General features: G+C 40.1%; 1 non-coding gene across 1 annotated transcript; it reads left to right on the top strand.

Moving 5' to 3' along the window:
- The first annotated feature begins 9,941 nt into the window (after positions 1-9,941).
- On the top strand, positions 9,942-10,044 carry LOC112808220 (U6 spliceosomal RNA). The gene has a single exon (XR_003204304.1). It is a non-coding gene; the product is annotated as a U6 spliceosomal RNA (small nuclear RNA).
- Positions 10,045-20,083: the final 10,039 nt, after the last annotated feature.

Genomic DNA, 20,083 nt, shown 5'->3' with positions numbered 1-20,083 from the left:
ATGATAACCACCATTAGTTCTCTGATTCCTTATTGCTTTAGTTAAGGAATAGCTTCTGGGTCCTCTGAAAAACACACATCTGGGTCTTTTTCTCTTTATATTATGTAATAAATCCCCTCAAAATGTCCACGTCTCTGATTCTTTTGACCCTTTCCTTAATACTCTGCCAAGACAGTTCTGGCATGTCCACTTCATTTACTATAGGCCTCCAGAAAATGGGAGGCTTGAGAGTTAACTTGCCTTTCCTGCAGTATATTAGGCCTGGCTCCAGAAGTCCTTGCCAGGAAGTTAAGTCTTGCCAGCACTCATATCAATATACTCTTCCCTATGAAACCTTATATTTATCCTCTCTGAACAACCTCAAGTTACATTCCTAGACATGTTGTCCTGAAACTTGTTAATATACATAAGCCCTTTGGTGAATAATTCTCTTTCTTTCCATAGAATGGACAGTGCTTCCTACTTGCACCACGCTAAGACCTGACCCTAGTTTTTATTATAGATGGGGATTGACAAACTAGGGCCCATTGGCTGGACACTGCTCTAAAACTGGTGTAAAATTAAGGAACACAATCACACTCATTTCTTTGTATATTGTCTATGGCTGCTTTCATGCAACAGTGGCAAGGTTGAATAGTAGAAACAGGGATCGTATGGCCTAAAAAGCCTAAAATATTTATTATCTCACCCTTTAAAGAAGGTTTGCCAATTCCTAATCTAGATCAGTTCTGTCCAACCGACCTTCCTCTGATGTTAGAAATATATAATCTGCACTGTCCTTGGTAGCCACTAGCCCCATGTAATTATTGAGAACTTGAAATATGGCTAGTGTGCCTAAGAAAAGAATTATTGATTTAATTTCATTTTAACTGATTTATAGTTGCATGTGGCCAGTGGCTATTGAGTTGGACAACACAGGTGTAGAACCAGCAAAGGAATTTGGGAAGGGGCAGAAATCTTAGGAAGACAAATACATCTTGAGATCATCCATCTCAGTAAGGATTTTGTATAACCTTCAGAAAAGATTGGACGATTGTTCTTCTAGCCAAGGGGAGAGGCTCACTCCTGCTGGTCCAGGGGTCAGAGGATTCTGGGGGTTGACAGTGCACAAGCACATCCACTCAGAAGTCTTCATTCTAGATTTCAGGGTCTTGGTTTTAGTGTAGGCAATGCTGAAGCTGTGAATTCAGTCTCTTTGAAGTTCTACCACTCTTAAGCCTTCTGAAAACAAGAGATGAGGGTCTCTAAACACCACACTGAGGCATTCTGGTTTTCATACCATGCCCTGAGTTGTTGGATTTTTGTTGTTGTTGAAATGTAGGTGACAGGTGATGTCGCATTAGTTTCAGGTGTACCACACAGTGATTCAACAAGTTGAGAGGTTATGCTATGTATGCTCACCATGAGTTTAGCTAGCATCCTGACTTGAATAGATTGTTGACCTCTTTTCTTTTTTCCTGTGGATGTTAATAATCCCAACTAATTCCCCAATCTTCATAATTTCCCATGCTCTATATCTTTCAAGTATTGGAGCTATTGCATAAGCCAGTACATCCCCTTCTACACATTCTCCTGCTGAAACCACTATAGGTGAAATCTAACGATTAAGTGAATCTAATGGAATCTATGATATGCCATGCTAGAGATAATCATTGCCCCACTTTTCAGTAATGGGGCTTATCCCATCACTATCTCATTCTGAGTGTCTGCTCCTTCTAGCTACTCTTGGTAGCAACTTTCATTGGTTGCATGCTCCCAGAAGGGGAAGCTGAGACAAGGATTTGAGTGCATATGGTTTATGAGGAATGATTTTAAAGGAGAGGGATCACAGAGTGGGACAGCAAGACAGGAAAGAGTTAAAAGACAATATAAGATCTTCGAATAAGCAGGTTTTCCTGGAAGGCAACAGGGCTCAATTCTGCCGGGACCCCTGGGAAACAGTGTGGAACACACCTCAGACCTGTCCTACACCACTAACTGAGAGGTTCTCCTAGCATGTCAAGTCTCTGGCACTTCCCACCTGCCCTGTGCGTAAGATGAGATAAAACTGTCAGGTGGGGAGTTGCAGGTGCTTGCCATCTTCAGGAATGGTGAATGTTGAGGTAATATAAGTAGGTCAGTAACAACATCTTCTACAACACTGAATACACCAAAAACTCTTAAGTCCATAAAGAGGGTTGGCCAAAGCAATCAAAGCAAAATCAAAAAGAAACACACACACATACACACAAAACCTCCTTAGTCATCATTGGAGGTAACCAGTATACAATACTTAACCATGATAAATGGCAATTAGAGAGGAAAAATTAAGCATTGAGCCTAACTTTCCTGTAAGAACCATATTTCAGAGTAATCAGCCAGGTTCAATGAGGGAAAGTTCTTCTTTAAAGAAAAACTATCATGTTCATCATTGTTTTCTCGGGCTGAAATAACACAAAGTCATTGACTTGCTTTAATATATTTCAGAATAGAAAGGAAGGGATAGATGAAACAAGTGAGGGGAAATCTTGATAAACACTGCATCTATACTGGATGCCATGCAGGGAGGTTCACTGTATTATTTATTTTTTGATTTTTTACTTAGAGAGAGAAAATCTTTTCCTTTTCGTATCCCCTCCAGCACTATCATTAGCCTTGAGTTGCATACACATTCTTATAATCCTGATTACCCATTATTAAGATAAAGCACTAAATAATGCAGTTGAACTGCAAGCAACAGCTTTTTTCCTAAGATGCAAGTTCCAAATCATGATGCCTGTTCCTGCTGTGATCACATTATAATCTTAAATTTTCCCTAATGAATTGATCCACTTAGACATAGCCAGTGCTTGTTATGACTCTTGCATGCGTACACACCTTATAGGTCCATTGTGTGGATTTTAAAAACAATGAATACGGAGTTCCCATCAGAGTGTCTGGAGCATGGGGAAGGCACTGAGCGTAGACACTTTTCCCACCTCCTCCCCTTCCCATCTCTAAATAGGAAAAGCTCCTTTTAGTTCCTTCCAAATGTAAATATATTACCTGAGAAGGGTACTAAGTTAACTCATTAGCACCTCCTAAGGAGCAGAGTTTATTGGATTAACTACAGAAAAAGTCCTGAGGCAGCGGAACTTCAGTTGCGTAGAAGCTGACAAGGACAAGGTAGTATGGAAAGTAAATAAAATTCCATCTTACCTTTGTTTGTGAATATGCAGTCTCTGGGTTGCTTTTGTTTCCAATCTCATTTGGTCCACACAGACCTCACTTCAACGCAGAAGGCTCAATAAGCTTCAAGCCACGGACCCAGCCTTAAAGAGCTAGTAAATGGCAAAGCTAGGACTGGAACTTGGACCTTCTAACTCTGAAGTGCCAAGGAGGCCTGGATATCTAGAGCCCAGAATGAGAACACTGAAGATGACGGAACAGCAGAGTGAGGACTTCTTAAAGAAGAGACCAAAGGTGGGGTATCATCCCCTTCATAAAGACATCCCCTTAGGCTCCCTCCTGTGCATAAGGTTTCAGTTTCTAGATTTGTCCCCATCTTATTTACACTGAATCCTGGGCAGGACAATTTTCTTGGTGACCTGTAATGGCCTCATGTTCCATTCACAAATACCTTCCTCAGAATATTCATGGCTGTGTTGTTTTACCCACAGCTAAAAGCAAAATAAGATATTTCAACATTCCTAAAAAGCAATCTTCAAATTATACCTACAGAATATGTTATGATTTGAGAAAATTCTAGCTTCATTTTTCCTATTCTTGACTATATATGTGATATTCAAAAAAACTATTGATAATTACCCCTGTTTCAGGTATTTGAAATCCAGGGCATGGTGAATCTTAATGACAAAAGAAAGACTATTTTTACATTCTTCCCTGTGGAAAACACTCTAAAAAAAAAAAGATTCTTATTGAGTTCGCTTGTTCTACAAGTTATACATATTTGTAGCTTTCAACATTAGAGATTCAAACATTAGAGAAATATATAAATGAAACAGTGATGTCCCATCATCCCCCAGTCCTGTTCTTCAGCATGAACCATAGTGAATAGCTGGGCAGCTCTTCTCTCAGACTTTTTATTTTACAGAGTTTACAAAGCACTTTCACATACTTCATCTCATTGAAACCTCACAACAGCAGTATTCAATTATAAATGTGAGATTGGGGAAATTGTTTTCCAGTGAACTTTAATAACCTTCTCACAAAAGGGAGCTACCATGACTGACTACCTTCTATTCACATTTTTGCAAACCCAGGCCGGGATTGATTCACTGTGACCTTTCCTGCTCAATTCATATAGCAAGGAGCAGACTGGGCTGTGGAGAACAGAATCAATCCAAAATCTGCTAAGATTTGGGTTCTATCAGCTACAGCCTTAGCTAAACACAGAACATTTGCATGGGTAAGAGATAAAGATGGAGCAGTCTTCCAAAACACTATAAAGGATGATGCTTCAAGATCACTAACAAAGAAAAATGTGGGGCTAGCTGGTCTAAACTCTGGTATAAAATTGAGTTCAAATTAGAGTAAATTGTGGTATTTCCTCCCATAGAAGTGGGTAGAGATAGACTGAACACACCAATTACCACTGGAGATAAAGTAGCAGCTCTCAAATTAATGGAATAAAACAAGTTCCCCCAGGCTAACAGCATAGTCTTGGGGTTAGCTGCTTAATTAGTGGGCTCTTTGTTCTAATAGATCTTTTAGATAAGATCTTGAAATCAAGTTGAATGGGGGGGAGGAGGGAGTTGGAGAGAGCCTGGAGTCTTCGGTGAACCTGGTTACCATATTTTTAAACTAGACTAATGGAAAGATAAGGACCTCGATTCCAAAGAGCCAAATCAACCTTATCTCTTGAATTAGTTTGTGTATAATGAACTATTTATTTTGGCCTGGAAAGTTGCTTCAGTGAACCCATTATGATGGCCAAGGACTAGCCATGATTAAATTTCCCTCCAAGGACAACTGAAGGATAGTTAATATCTTTATCTTCCTCCAGTTTCCAAATCATGATCAAAAATATTTACGAGGTAAAATCTTTATTACTGTGGCTTTAACACTCGGTGCTTGCATGCTTCTCTTAAACTCTCTGGTCACAACCAGTAACAGGAGGCAGTGGTGACGCAGGTGGATTTGATTTCCACTGAAACAAAAAGCAACAAATCTCTGCGCTCCCTGACCGCTGAGCAAAATGCTGAGTGCCTTGCAGTAGTGTGACCTAGCTTAAAATAAAATGTCGTAATGGCCCAGCTAGTGATTCCTGTCCACACAAAACCAACAGCTATCTTTCTAACCCTTCACAGCCGAGGCGGGGCCTCCACCACAGAGTGGCGTGTGGGCGGCTCTGTTGGCTTTGATGATGAGACTCTGGCAGCCAGGCTGAGAGAAAAGGACATTCCGGGAATTTTAAGTGGTTAGGATCAGCAGTTGTCATGTACAATTGATGTTCATTTATATTTCACTAGCCAAAATCTAATGCTGCCCAAAATTGGGAAAGAAATATTTCAAATACTAATCAGGTCCAATCCTGCTTTAATGTAAAAAATGAGCTGTCCTTCCTTTTTCAATCCTAGTCTCAGAAGGGAGATTTAATGTTTCCTGACATGCTTTAAATACTTTGCTGTTCAGACTTCAATGAATCCACAATAATTTTCTCAGTTAAACCAGCTTGGTTTTTCCAAAGCTGTTTCAAGCTGAGGGTGCTTTTGAACTCCTCATCATGGCACTCATCTTTGATACCAGGTTTTAAAAGAGGAAGGGCTAATACTCAGATGGATCACCACTTAACTAGTTAGCCCATTTACCTATTACTTGTTTTGTTTTTTGTTTTCGTTTTTGTTTTTTAGTCTATCAACTCCATATTCTACAGTTTCCCAGCCTCCTCCCTTCCAGGAAGCTTAATTGAACAGAATATAGGAACCATGTGCCTTTCCCAGTGGAGAGTTTCAGGGAAGGCCCAGTGGTTTTTAATTCCCAGAAGCTCAAGCAATAAAGACTTCAGTAGATTATCATTAAGAACTGACTTAACATTTAGTGTCGAACTCAGCCTTTTATAAGAGCTTTTATGTTGTCTTTTCTATGAAGGAGTTTAAAAAAATATCTTTGTTTCACAGATAAAGTGTGAATTATCAATATACCATTGTTTTAGGGGAAAAAAAGTACCAGCATCTCTAGGTGGAAATTAGTTCTACCCATCCCTCACCACTCCCTCAAGATGTCTAACAATTTCATCATAATTTTGGCTTCAATCAGCATTCAATCTTACTGAACCACACTCTCCCATAAAATGAGATCTTCTCAATCTGTTGTATTGGCAATATCTAGCCCTCACCTCTACAACAACTGAACAAACAAAAGAGCACAGTTGAAAACGATTTTCCTTCAGGAGAGTAGCCAAAGTGCACTAAACACACTTACATAAAGCCATAGAGTAAGTGTAGGAAGCAGAAGTCTTCTCCTCCGTGTTGAGTGGAGCAGTGAGCCGAGCCTCCTGGAGAACCATGAAAATGCTATCTGTTGACCCTCTTTATTTCTTCAGACGACCACTGAATTTCCACAGCAGAATCTGTCTTAGCTTCTCTGAGAGTATAAACAATACCTCTACAAACCAGGGATCACATGTGGAAACCCTATCACTGTTTTTTCATAAACAATTTTCCTGCATATAAACAGATTAGAAGTCATGGAGTGGGTGCTGACTACGAACAAAAGAAATTATCAAAGGGATGAACATAAATGGTTATAAAATCAGAGCAGGTCTTGCAAAATACAAACATGGCAAGGTCAAAATATAGGAGAGAGGATAGCAAACGAGGTTTGCTTTGAACTTCTCATTCAACATTTATCATGTTTTCTCTTAATTTTCTGATAAATAATCATTTGTTATTTTACATTTGACTCTTATAAATCCAAACTTTCATAATTTGATACTCTATTTTTTAATCCTACCATATCCATTTACATTATGCTCCAAGATTCACATCAGCAACTAAATTTGTTATTTTCACTTTAAGTGGGAACTCTTTTGATATTAATAGGCTAATTTGGAGAAGGTTACCTCTTAGGCAGTGGGTATGGACTGGTTGTAGGATTATTGCCAAGTTGGGATATTATAGTGGTAAAATTTTCAAATTTGGGAGTCAGAGGACACAATCTAGTTCTAATTTTGTCCTTTATTAATTACATGGGCTACTTAATAGGGTGTAGTTTAAACTCCCCACTACATTTTATAGGAAGTATATGTGTATGTCAGTTAGATTAAGCTATGTGTAAGGGTGGCCCTAACTAAAAATTCACTCCCGAGGTGTCATCAACTAGTCTTCTAATCAACTAGTCTTCTAATCAACTAGTCTAACCAGCCTCCAGAGGTGCTTTCTGGCAAAAATTCAGCTATCTTAAGCTTCTAAAAACACCACCAGGATATACTTAATTAGCATAATTTCTGTTAAAAATGGCTTTTCATTGGTAAAATTAATGTGTGTCAGTTAGTATTAGGGATGTTAAAAAAGGGTGAAACTGGTGGAGATGGAGATATTAAAGATACATAGATTGTATAAAATATTCTAGAGACTTTCCTTGCCTGTAAACAGAATAAGAACCTAGAAAACCCAGTGGCCTGTGCCCTTAGGGATATTGTTTCCTAGCTTGTCCTGTGTCTAGCCATTGACTCAAACCTCAGTCCACTGCTGGCCTGATATCTACTATATCAGACTATAAACTTCTATGTTACATAAGCTGTTTTGTGCCTGCTTCCTAATAAATGTTTAATATGCATCTTTTTGTGTGGCTGGATTTGGTCAGAGATTTACTTTCAATATAAACTGGTAAAGAGGTTGTATGGAAGATAGTTACTCCTCATTCATCTCTAATTTTTGGTGGTTCCCATTATCCACAAAATAACTTTTGCAATATTGCCCTTTATGCAACATTGATTTCTCTTTAGCCCTGTCCCAGATATTTGTAAGGTCATCCAGGTGTCTGTAGGCAATTAAGAGGTAATAAACACAGAGATCTCCAGGCTATAGACTCAGGGGGCTTCAGTGGGATTCAGTGCATGCATAGGGCTCTCCTGGGTTAGCAGTCCCTTCAGGCCTCTATGGTTTGATCTGACAGTTGCTTGGTCCTTGCCGCAAGTCCCAGAAGCAGTCAGGATTTCTCCAGTTCCCTCTAGGGTCTTCAGTTCTCTGGAGTTTTGATCAATACTTCCTGTAGACTGTTTCTTCCACAGGACCATGGTCAAACCCTTTGCTATTTGCCCATAAGAATAGAACACAGGGCAAGCATCTGACTCTTGATTTCAGCCTGGGTCATGATCTCAGGGTCACGAGATCAAGCCCCACGTCAGGCTAGCACTGGGCGTGGAGCCTGCATAGGATTCCCTCTCTCCCTCTCCCTCTGCACCTCTGCACCCTCTCTCTCCCTCTCTTAAAAAAAAAAAAAAAAAGATAGAACATAGATTGGACATCCTGGGGCCATATCATAGATAGAGGTAATGATGATGGTGGTAATGACTATTAATACGATTTCCACATGGCAAAAACCTATGTCTCCATGGATTGCTTGGCTGCACATGAAATAAAACTCAAGAAGTATTGGCTTAAATGACTAAGTTTTTTTTCCTAGGTATACTACACCTAGAGTTGGGCAATCTGAAGTTGTGCAAGGCATGAATGATTCTATCAATGACCCAAAGTCTATCTGCCTGCTCTCTCATCATTAGTTTGTGGCCCTGGTCCCCACGTTTTCAGTATGGCTGCAGCACCTCCAGGCATACAATGGGGAAGGAGAGGGAACACAGACCTTTCAAAAAATAATGTTTTGCCTTTTTATTCAAAAAAGAAAGCTCTCTCCAGGGAAATGCATGTATATTACATAGGCCAGAAGTTTGTCATCCTCTAGCTGCAGGGGAGTTGGGAAAGAGAATAATTTTAACAGGACATATCACCATCCTGAACAAAATGAAATTGTGACAGGAAGGAAAAAAAGGGACTGGATATTGACAGGGAACTAGTAGCACTTACCATTCCTACTATTTAGCAGTCAGTTTAACTCACCATCTCTAACATGGCCCATTAACCGTTTTCTACCGTATAAAACTGAGCATCAAAATCTTTTAGTAACTTGCCCAAGAAAATGGCAGATTCATGATTTGAATCCAGAACAGTCTGATTCATAGCAATAGTAATAATAGTTAACATTGGTCAAATAGTTGCCATGGGTCAGATATTCTGCTAGGTGTTTTTTATGTGTATGGACTCATTTCGTCCTCATAGAACCCCTCTGAAGAAGGTGTTTTTATTGTCCTCACTTATCAGATGAGGAAACCAAGCCTTGGAGAAGTTAATGGACTTGCTTAGAGTCACGCAGATTATAAGAAATAAAGCTTGAGTTTAACTCAGTTCTGTGTGAATCCTTAGCTCTTGACCACTCTACTACACAGCTTCTGCGAAACTCACTCATTCAAACTGTAAACACTACCACCATCATGCGAGGGTAGGCACCAGAAGAACAAACCAATGGTTAAATACCAATAAGGCAGCTAATAAGTACTCCACTTAGAAGGATTAAATAGAGGAGAACCCCTGAGAATGGAAACTGAAGATACAAGAAATAGCAAGAAAATGAGTAGGGTCCAAGCTGGTGTTAGCTGGGTACTGGAATATGCACAAAGGTCCTCCTTTTCTACATCGGTGTGTATTCTTGATGAAGTCACATGGAAATACCTATCACAGAAGATAACCATTGCTCGTTGCCTATCCAATAACCATTCTCCATTCTCTACTAAAAGAACACCCATCTTACTAAAGGCAACATTAGACTCTATTAAAATGACTCACTTCCACAGGTTTCTCTGCCTCTATGGAGTGGCCATATGGCACAAGGCTGGCCAATGCAAGTACAGTCTTTTGGTTAGGGCTTCCTGAAAAGTTTACCATTGAAAAAAGACAAGCCTGCACTTGCTTTGGCAGCACATATACTAAAATTGAAATGCTACAGAGAAGATTAGCATGGCCCTTGCACAAGGATGACATGCATATCTCTGAGGCATTCCATATTTTGCGCAGTTCCCAGAGATCTCTTGACACTTCATTGGTTAATACCAAGGAAACTACATGAGTCAAACACAACATGTAGCATCCAATGTTGAAATTGTGATTTTTCCCTACAAAAAGAGAGAGCGGGAGGGAGGGAGAAAGTGACAAGCTCAGCTCACTCATTATTTGACCTTTATTCATTCCTCTTCTGGTCTGGAGTACTGTTGTGATGTTGAGTGAGGCAGCAGCCATCTTATGAGCATGAAGATTACAGCCTCACACTAAGGATGGCACGGTGGAGAGATATACAACTGCTTAAATGCTGAGTCCCTGATAATATTCTGGAGCCTCCATACCAACCTAAGCTTGCCTATTTCCAGATTTGTGACGATTTATGAAAAACAAACTAGTTAAGCTGCTGTTGCAGTATTGTGTTGTGGTTACATGAAGCTGAAGATAACACCTACTGATAGAGATGGCCATGCTATCCTCCCCTTCGGTTGGATTTATGTTTGGTTTACTACCAAAGTCATCTCCAGGTAGAGCATATCATTGTCACTGCCCCAGCTTTGACTGCATGGGGAGACCAGGTGTGATGCTAATTAGTCTGGAAGGAGTGGGTCTCACGTCTTCTTTCTTTGCACTAAAGAAGGGCTCCGAGTAATAAAGTGACATTGTACAAAGAACAGAGGTTTTGGCCAATCTAATCTTCATGACAATTTTACTCACTCTCTATGAGCTTCAGCTTTCTTATCTCTACAATGGAGACTCTACTATCTACTTTAAATATTTACTGAGACGTGTGTGAAATGCCTAATTCAAGTGGTACATATGGGTACAGTTGTCTTTATTATGAATTCCCCTCTCTCACTAATACAAATGGAACAAATCACCTTATCCTCTCCTCCCCCATTCTCAATGCATCCCTAGGCTTCTTGTTATAATGTTCTTTGGAAAAACATCTGCCCCTAGAATTTGGCCTTGGTTTTCATTTTATCCAGATTTTGTATGGTTAAAAGAAGTGGGTGGAAAAGGGAGTGGGGAGAAGTAAAAGTCCATAGAGTATGACCCTCGACATGGATGACTCTTCTGTAGGGCAGAGGAAAACCTACAAGAAGACAGCATGCAAACATCTCCCCTTCCTCGGAACTTCCTTTCTTCCCCACGTGAAGATGGAGACCCGAGTTTGTGACCATACCTATAGGTTCACAAAGTATGTCTATATTTTTAATTAGAGTTTTTCTTGAGAGCTAAGTCTTCTGAGATGTGCTCTTGAATAAAGTCATAATCATCTATAGTACATATTTATAATACACACATATATATGCCACATACATATTTATATATAACATCAGAGTCTGTTACCATGGCAACTATTGCGGTACTAACAAATTAAGCATTGTGACTCCACTGTAATAAGAAAAAAGAAATTCAAATGAAACACCAAGCATTTGTTTAAGCACAAATATCCTTAGTAATTAAATATACAGAAACAATACAGAAAACCACAAATTAATGTTTAGAACCTTTTTCTAGTATGAAAATCGGCTTTGCTGTTGTTTTCCCTTTACCACTGCATTACATTATGCATCTTTATAAATTAAGTTCGGCACTGGGTTAACAAGAACAGATCTGCTGCATTGGGGCTCTCACACCAACAAGCTCAGCTTTCGTTCTCAATAGGTACACCTTCCGCAGTCAGTGAGAAAGATTTTATGGCTCTTTTTATTCATCAAAAAGAGGACTTTTAAAAAGAAAGCTCAAATGTGAAGTTGGTCTTACATCCCCTGTTTCATTCAGACAACATGTAGAACTACCCCTGGGGTTTTGAATACATTAACATCCTTTCACAATTAACCCTAATAGGACAAGTGTAGCATTTTTTTCCAAGCAGATATATTCAAAGCTGAAAAATACATAGTGTTTAAGTAGATCTCATTATATCAGCTACACCAAATCTCTCCTCTTTATATACAGAGGATTGTACCTCTTTTCACTGTGATGCAACATTAAAATAGGAAGGCATACACAAGGATGACATGGATTTGACAAAAAATTAATGATTTGTACATCACTTTAATGCTTCGAATCTGCAATTCATGTATGCTAATTCGTTCATAATGGGCTGTTGAAGAACAGAACTGTCATCCTGCTGCTTCCCAGCTTTCTGGAAGCTCTGATTCAGCACAGACTTGCCTGGTTGCCTGCTGGATTCTGGGCTGAAACCCGGCAGATCTATGAGAGCATTCCCCCCCCCGACACATAATTGTGTCTTGGATGTGGTGCTTTAATCTATCAGAGTTACGGCCATATCTCACCTCAGTGGTTCCTGGGTGCCGCGGTACATACCGGGAGCAGTAGCATGACACCACTATATCCAGATGATGGATTCCTGGGTTTTAGGCTGTCAGGCTATACCTCAGAGGGCAGTCGTCAGCTTCCCAAATGGATGAAGTTGTATTATGCAGCACATTTTGAAAATGTATGTACAACTTTTTTTAAAATTTATTTACAGATAAAAAAGGCTATAAAACTTGGAGAGAGGAAACAAAGGGGGCACAAAGATCAGATATCTTCTCTTACTGTGGGAAATCGTGTATATCTCCCCAATGCAAGAAAAGCAGCTACCGAGTCCCTTTTTCCTTTGGTCTTTGTGCTGCTGAGGTGGAGCCAGACTGTCCCACTGGCAGGAGAGTATGAGGCTGAACAACCTCACAAAGCAAAAGTAAGCACCAGGGCTTGCTGTAAGCTGCGAGATTTGAAAACAAGTTGCTCTGTTTTTACTGGAGAGAAAACTGATTTTGCCTGATCTCATGATGGAGACCTGACCCAATATGTTTCTCATATCACATCTGCTGATCTGTACACCCAGCTGCTGTGCGTGTCCAGACAGGAGACTACACAAAGGAAACAAGCCCTAAATTTGCTTCCAGGTTTGAAGTATCCGATGCCTGATGGCTGAAATTTTGTCTTGAAGTCTCCAAAGTGAAAATGCATTTAATTAAAAAAAAATTTTTTTTAACTGGAAATTCGAACTAATGGTCATAATGGAGGAACTGAGCCAGGCCAGGGGAAAAAAAATACTCCCAGTGTAGTTGAGCTATTAAGGGCTTTTAGATGATCAGGAATGCATACTTTTTAAATATGCAAAATAATGGTACACTAAAAGAGAGTTTAAAAGTGATCAAGTTAATAAGAGTTATTTTGGGGGCACCTGGGTGGCTCAGTCGTCAAGCGTCAGCCTTCGGCTCAGGTCGTGATCCCAGGGTCCTGGGATCGAGTCCCACATCGGGCTCCCTGCTCCGCGGGAAGCCTGGTTCTCCCTCTCCCACTCCCCCTGCTTGTGTTCCCTCTCTCGCTGTGTCTCTCTCTGTCAAATAAATGAATAAAATCTTTAAAAAAGAAATCTTTAGACCTCTTGGGACACCTGGGTGCCTCAGTCGGTTAAGTGTCTGCCTTCGGCTCAGGTCATGATCCCAAGGTCCTGGGATAGAGCCCTGCATCAGGCTCCCTGCTCAGCGAAAAGCCTGCTTCTCGCTCTCCCACTCCCCCTGCTTGTGTTCCTTCTCTTGCTGTCTCTCTCTCTGTCAAATAAATAAATAAAATGTTTTAAAAAAACAAAAACAAAAAAACAAAATAAATCAGAACTGGAAATACTCCTTCCTTTGCTCTGGGGACTCCAATTACACACATATTTGATGTTTGAAGTTGTCTCGCTGATGCTCTGCTCATTTTAGTTTTCAATATATTTGTTTAATTCTTTGCGATTTTCATTTTAGATCGCTTCCATTGCTATTGTCTTCAAGCTCACTAATCTTTTTTTCTCCACTGTTTAATCTGCTGTATTTTTTATCTCAAATATTGTAGTTTTCATCTTTAGAAGCTCAGTTTGGACCTTTTTAATATCTTCTATGTCTCTAGTCTTCATGTTCAATCTTTCCTCTAGTCTCTTGAACTTACAGAATACTGTCATAATAACTCTTTCAATGTCTTCTCTGCTAACTCTAACATCGGTATAATTCTTAGATCAATTTTCATTGATTGATTTTGTCCTCATTATGGGTCATACTTTCCTGCTTCCAAATGGTAATTGAGAATGTTAATTCTATTCATTTCTGAATGGATATCAGACATTGTAAATTTTAACTTTTTGGATGCTGATTATTTTTGTACTCCTGTAAGTATTCTTGAGCTTCTGGGATGCAGTTGAGTTGCTTACAAACATGTCAACCCTTTCAGAATCTGCTCTTAGGCTTTGTCATGTGGAACTAGATAAAGCAGCCTTTATTCAAGGGTTACCTTTGTCTCAATATCAAAGCTGAACCTTTTTAGGACTTGAGGACTCTACCCAATGCCTCCTGAATTATGAGATTTTCTGCTCTGCCTGGTGGGAACAGGAACTATTCCTGGCACTGTGTGAGTTCCTGGTACTGTTTGTCTAATATTTCCAGAGTTGTTTCCCTGAACCTGGACAGTAGCCTTACAAACATGTGCTGATCAGCTCAGCTGAAGTCTCCAGCAGAACTCTCTACAGATCTCTGATTCTCTGCCCTGCGAACTCTAAGCACACAGACTCCCTTCTCTCCCCAACTCCAGGAGACTACTGTACTCTGCCCCTCAGCCAGAAACTCTCTCCATGCAGCAAACTAGGGCAAGTATAGGGCCCACTGCATTTGTTATCTATCTCTCAGGGCTCAGTGTCTGTCATTGCTTCACGTCAAAGTCTTGATAACCATTGCACCATATATTTTGTCTAGTTCTTCAGTTGTTTCAGGAAGGAAGGTAAATCAGATTCCTGTTATTTAGACATGGCTGGAAGCAGAAATCCATCTAAGTCTAATTTTGCCCCACTATTCAATGAGGTCTTTTGATGAACAGTTTTTAATTTTGAATAAGTCCATGTTATTGATTTTTTTCTTTCATCACTAGTTTTTTGTTTTAATCACTGAAGACAAAATTTTGCCTATTCCAAAGCTATGAAGATTTTCTCCTTTGTTTTCTTTAAAAACATTATAAAGTTAATTTTTGTGTATGAAACAAGGTAAATTTCAAGGATTATTCTTTTCTTGTGGCTACCCAGTTGTCCCACCACACTTGATGAAAAGACTGTCCTTTCCCACATTGAATTACCCCAGAATCCAAGGCCCTCTGCCATCTTTGAAGTGAAATTATGTTTTCATTTTCACCAGTCCCTCCTCCACAGTGAACTTCAAAATCTAGTTCTCTATAGCAATTATCTTTTCTGTTTTTTAAATCACAAAATTTTATGAACACATATTTTATACAAGGCACTGTGCTAAGGTCTGTGAAGAATATAATAAAGTAAAATATAGTATCTGCTTTTCCAAGAAGCCCTCAATCTTGTAAAGAAGTAGGAAGTTACAAAGAGTACTTTGGGGTAAAAGAAAGGTCGGGGGGTTGGTTGAGATGAGTCAAGAAAGAAGAGTCAAATATAAAAATGGCCAAAAACTTATGGTTGGAAAATGGAAAAGGGTATTGTGTTAGGCATAATAATGTCCTCCAGAGATGTCCAAGTCTTAATCATTGCAATTGTGAAGATATTACCTTATGTGACAAAAGGGGACTTTGCAAATGTGATTAGGTTAAGGATCTTGAGATGGAGAGATGATCCTAGGTTATCTGGATGGGCCCAATGTAATCACCAGGGCCCTTATAAAAGAAAGCAGAAGACAGGAGAGTCAGAGAAGGAAATATGACAATAGAAGCAGGAATCAGAGCGATGGGATTGCTGGAAGTGACCATGAGCCAAGGCTTGAAGGCAACTTCTAAAAGTTGAAAAAAATAAGAGAACAAATTTTCCCTTAGAGTTTCCAGAAGGAACAGAATTCTACTGAAACCTTAATTTTAGTCCAGTGAAACCCATTTTGGACTTCTGAACTTCAGAACTATAAGGCGATACGTTTGTGTTGTTTCAAACCCCTAAGTTTGTGGTAATTTGTCACAGCAGTGCTAGGAAAGTATTACAGGTATTGAGTAGAAGGGTTGCTTTTTGCCCTAATCCTGAGTAAGGTTGCTAGGGAAATGAACTTCCCACATGGAGGCTTCCTCATACAGTAGTGATCATCATTTACCTATCGGTGAATGAAGAACTAAATTCCAAGTGCCTCTTACTTTCTGTCAACATCTGTTGCTACAACAAATATTTTGACTCAAAATGAGTTTTTAGGCAAACTTTTCTGTATTTGTAGCAAACACTGCCTTCCTGTGAATCAAAAGGAGCTCCCCACCCCTAGAGGGGACCTAAACTATACAAGGACTGAAGCGAGGCAATGGCTTTACAAGACCTGGAATCAGAAATGCTATATTTGTAGCACCCCAAATGGAAAATCCTCCTTCCCTTTGTAAAATTTCAGTCTATTCTTCAAACTTCCTATTTATGTTCAGAAGCATAAGCCTGAATATCCCTAAATAGAAAACTGGTTGTATATGACTCTTGGCCATCTTTCTCTTCAGCTTGATTTCCCTTTCTTGAAGGAATTTTCTAGTATTTATCCAGTGAAGTTCTTGTCATAATGCATGGATACCTTTGTGTCCACACGAGGTTAAATCAAATGCTTTTTTATTAATGAACATTCTTTAATAACCAGCATAGGTTGTCTCTATAAGACCGAGCAAATACAAGTCCTTTGACCAGATCACTGCATTGCTCTCAGCAGTGGTGGAGATAAAATGCAGAGAGCTGAGCAGTGGCCTTCCTATCCCTGGTGGGAACAGAGCCACGGGACACATGGTTGTCACTTTGGGTTGTAAAAGTCCTCTCTGCATGTGGGGATCTGCACAGACAAGCAATGAGCTGAACGTGCACAAGCATTGTGTTGGATGAGAACCTTGCTCCTGGCTAAATAGCAAATAGCAGTGCTCATTGTTGAGGCTAATCCCCACTCACTTGGCCTCTCTGTGAGAAATGAATAATGCTCCACAGCCTCATATGTCCAGGCATCGTGCTGTGAATCCAGGCAAGGCTAGGTGGAGACAATGGGCTTAACTAGATTAGATCGCTCCACTGTGTTTGGGGGGGGCTGGGGAACCTTCATAAAGTCCTTGCAAAGCAAGCCAAGACAAGATTTCAAAACACAGCAGGTAGGGCAAGATGTTCATGAGTAGAATTAAGTTGGTAGTGTCCTAAATCTCTTTGGTGAATTATTTTATTTTTCAGATGTGTAATGCTTTCACATTCAAACTGTGTCTACATAGGATTAAAAAGATGGTAAAAATTTAAAAATTCAGATAACCATTTTTTTTCCTTTCTTGACCACATGATATCAAGGAATTGGTTTGGCTGACTTAACTATCTTTATATTTGTTTTAGTTGATTGGAAGAATTCCCTGATTTCACTTTATCTAAGAAGGTTTCTATTTTGAAATGGGTTTGATGTGCATTTATAGTGTGTCCCCATTTTAAACACACACACACACACACACTTACACACACACATACCATTCTTCATCTCTTCTTTCAATCTCCTGTCCTGGGAGATTCTCAAAATGACAGAGGCTAGGGGCGCCTGGGTGGCTCAGTCAGTTAAGCATCTGACTCTTGACTTCAGCTCAGTTCATGATCTCACAGTTGTGGGATCGAGGCCTGGTCAGGATGGAGCGCCACGCCCACCCCGCCCCATCAGGATCAAGCCCCACATCAGGCTCCATGCCCAGCGTGGAGCCTGCTTGAGATTCTTTCTGTCACTTTGCCTTTCCTCTCTCTAATACAAAAAATATATATTTTTAAATGACCAAGGCTAAAACAATACTAGTATAATTGAGCTGTATTTATTCCAAATTTTTTATGCTATTGTTTGGCTCTGAGAATACTGTTATCAGATTTTCCATTTGTGAAGTTGTCAATGAAATGGTGTATAGAGGCTGGGAACAGAGTTTGAAGAAATATGGCTTGGAGAAATACTGCAAGAGCATAAATCTCTTAGAAGCCTGTTGACCTAGAGGATGCATGCTGATTCATGTGAATTGTGGCGTTCATGAGGCAGGTGAGAAAACTTTTTAAAGTAGGAGGAGTTCAAGGGAGTTTCATCCTAAGTGTTAGATGATTAGGCAAAGAGAATTTAATGCAGTTAAATTCTATGAACAAAAATAGTAAGTAATGGACTTAAGGTTCAGGGGGTTTTTTAGACCAATTTTGACTTGAGATGAGGAGGTCCAGGTACAATGGGCAAGGTCCAGGTACAATGGGCTCTCTTTCCTTAGTGGCTACAGAGCAATAAAAGATGCTCCAGTCCTAAATTTGGATATAAAATGGACAAATAAGTATTATAAAATCTAAGCCATTTAATGCACTTACTTTACACAATAAGTGAATTATTTTGCACCTGAAACGTGCAAGACTCCAGTTAGGCCATCAGAGTTTGGTAGTGGATAAGACAGACATGGTTCTTCTCTTCAGTGGAGCTTAAAATGTGGGGAGAAGGCAGATGTAATAGGCTGAGGAATAGCTCCACCTCCAAAGATGTCCACATCCTAATCCTTGGAATTTGTAAATATGTTATCTTACACAGCAAAAGGGACTTTGCAGATGTGATTAAATCAAGGTTCTTGAGATAGATTAGTCTGGATTATCTAGATAAACCCAGTGTAATCTCAAGGGTCCTTATAACAGGGAGGCAGGAGAACCAGAGTCAGAGAGTTGTGATAACCAACCAGAGGTGGAAGTGGAGAGAAGACCCTACACCACTAGCTATACAGATAGAAGAAGGGGCCACAAGCCAAGAACTGCAGGTGACCTTCAGCAGCTGGAAAAGGCAAGAAAATAAATTCTTCCCTAAAGCCCCCAGAGGAAGCCTGGCTGTGCTGACACCTTGATTTTGGGCCAGTGACACCCAGCTCAGATTTCCAATCTCCAGAACTATAACATAAGAAATTTGTGTTGTTTTAAGCCACTACATTTGTGGTGATTTGTTACAGTAGCAATAGGAAAATAATAAAAATAATACCAAAAAAAATATGAACAAATAACCACTCTAAATGCCATTTCATGATCATTGTTGAGAGTGCCATGAAGGAAAGCACAGAAAGCCTGCAGAGTCCTAATCTAAAACAGAACCAGAGCTGACCTCCCTCAACTTCGTCTTTCCTGTAGGAGACAGGAGTAGGTTGACCAGGAGAAGATGGGGGAGCGATGTGCTGTGCCCAGAACAACCTCAGCAACACCCCCATGCCTCAGGAAGTGTGACACACCCCCGGAAGCAAGGTGGGGAGGGAGGGGGAGTGGCTGCCGCCAAGCAAGCAAGGGGACAGCCATTAAGGGCGCAACAGGAAGGGAGCTTGGTAGGGCTTGGTGGACGACAGCAAGTTTAGATTTTGCCCCAAATGGATGCTAAGATTCAGGCTTTGGGGAGATCACTCTGGCTGTGTGTGGGGAATGGATGTGAGGAGGAAAGAGGGGAAGGGGACACGCGAGGTGAAGACTGTTGCATTGTTAGAGGGTGGAATGATTATGGGCACTTAGACCAGCATGGTGGTAATGGCAGGAAGGAAGCATTTTGGAAGTAGAATCGACAGAACTTGGCTATTGGTTGATTTAATCAGTAATTCTTTTTTTTTAATTGCATATAATCATTACATGATATATGATGATACAATTATCAATTTTCCTATTGATGAACACTTGGGATTTGTCCAGTTTGGGGCTACTCTGAGTAACACTGCTATCAATATTCCTGTATAACCCTTATTATGAACATATAATTTTACTTCTCTAGGAGTGAAACTGCTGGGTCACAGGGGAGGTGTATATATTTAACTTTTTAAGAAAGGCCACACTGTTTTCAAAAGCGACTATGCCGTTTCATATTCCCTTTGGTGGTTTATTGGACTGTGTCAGGCATATTTCCTCAAACTGAAGAATGATATGCTGAGTTCTTTAAATGTTTCCCTGTGTTCTGAGCGTTAAGAACGACAAAGAGGTGAAGATAAGCCCATAGTTCTGGTTGTGCATCTCCTGAGCAATAGAATACCTTGGTTCCTTGGGTAGAAAGGGGGGGGGGGGAGAGTTGCTTAAATTGTCACCAAATCGTTCTGGGGAGTGTTTTGCT

The sequence above is a fragment of the Callorhinus ursinus genome, unplaced genomic scaffold (genome assembly GCF_003265705.2).
Source record: "Callorhinus ursinus isolate GAN/ISIS: 27379988/994484 unplaced genomic scaffold, GSC_fseal_2.0 scaffold2, whole genome shotgun sequence".
NCBI lineage: Eukaryota > Metazoa > Chordata > Mammalia > Carnivora > Otariidae > Callorhinus > Callorhinus ursinus.
The sequence above is the reverse complement of the archived record's forward strand: the minus strand, read 5'-3'. Positions and strand labels throughout refer to the sequence as shown.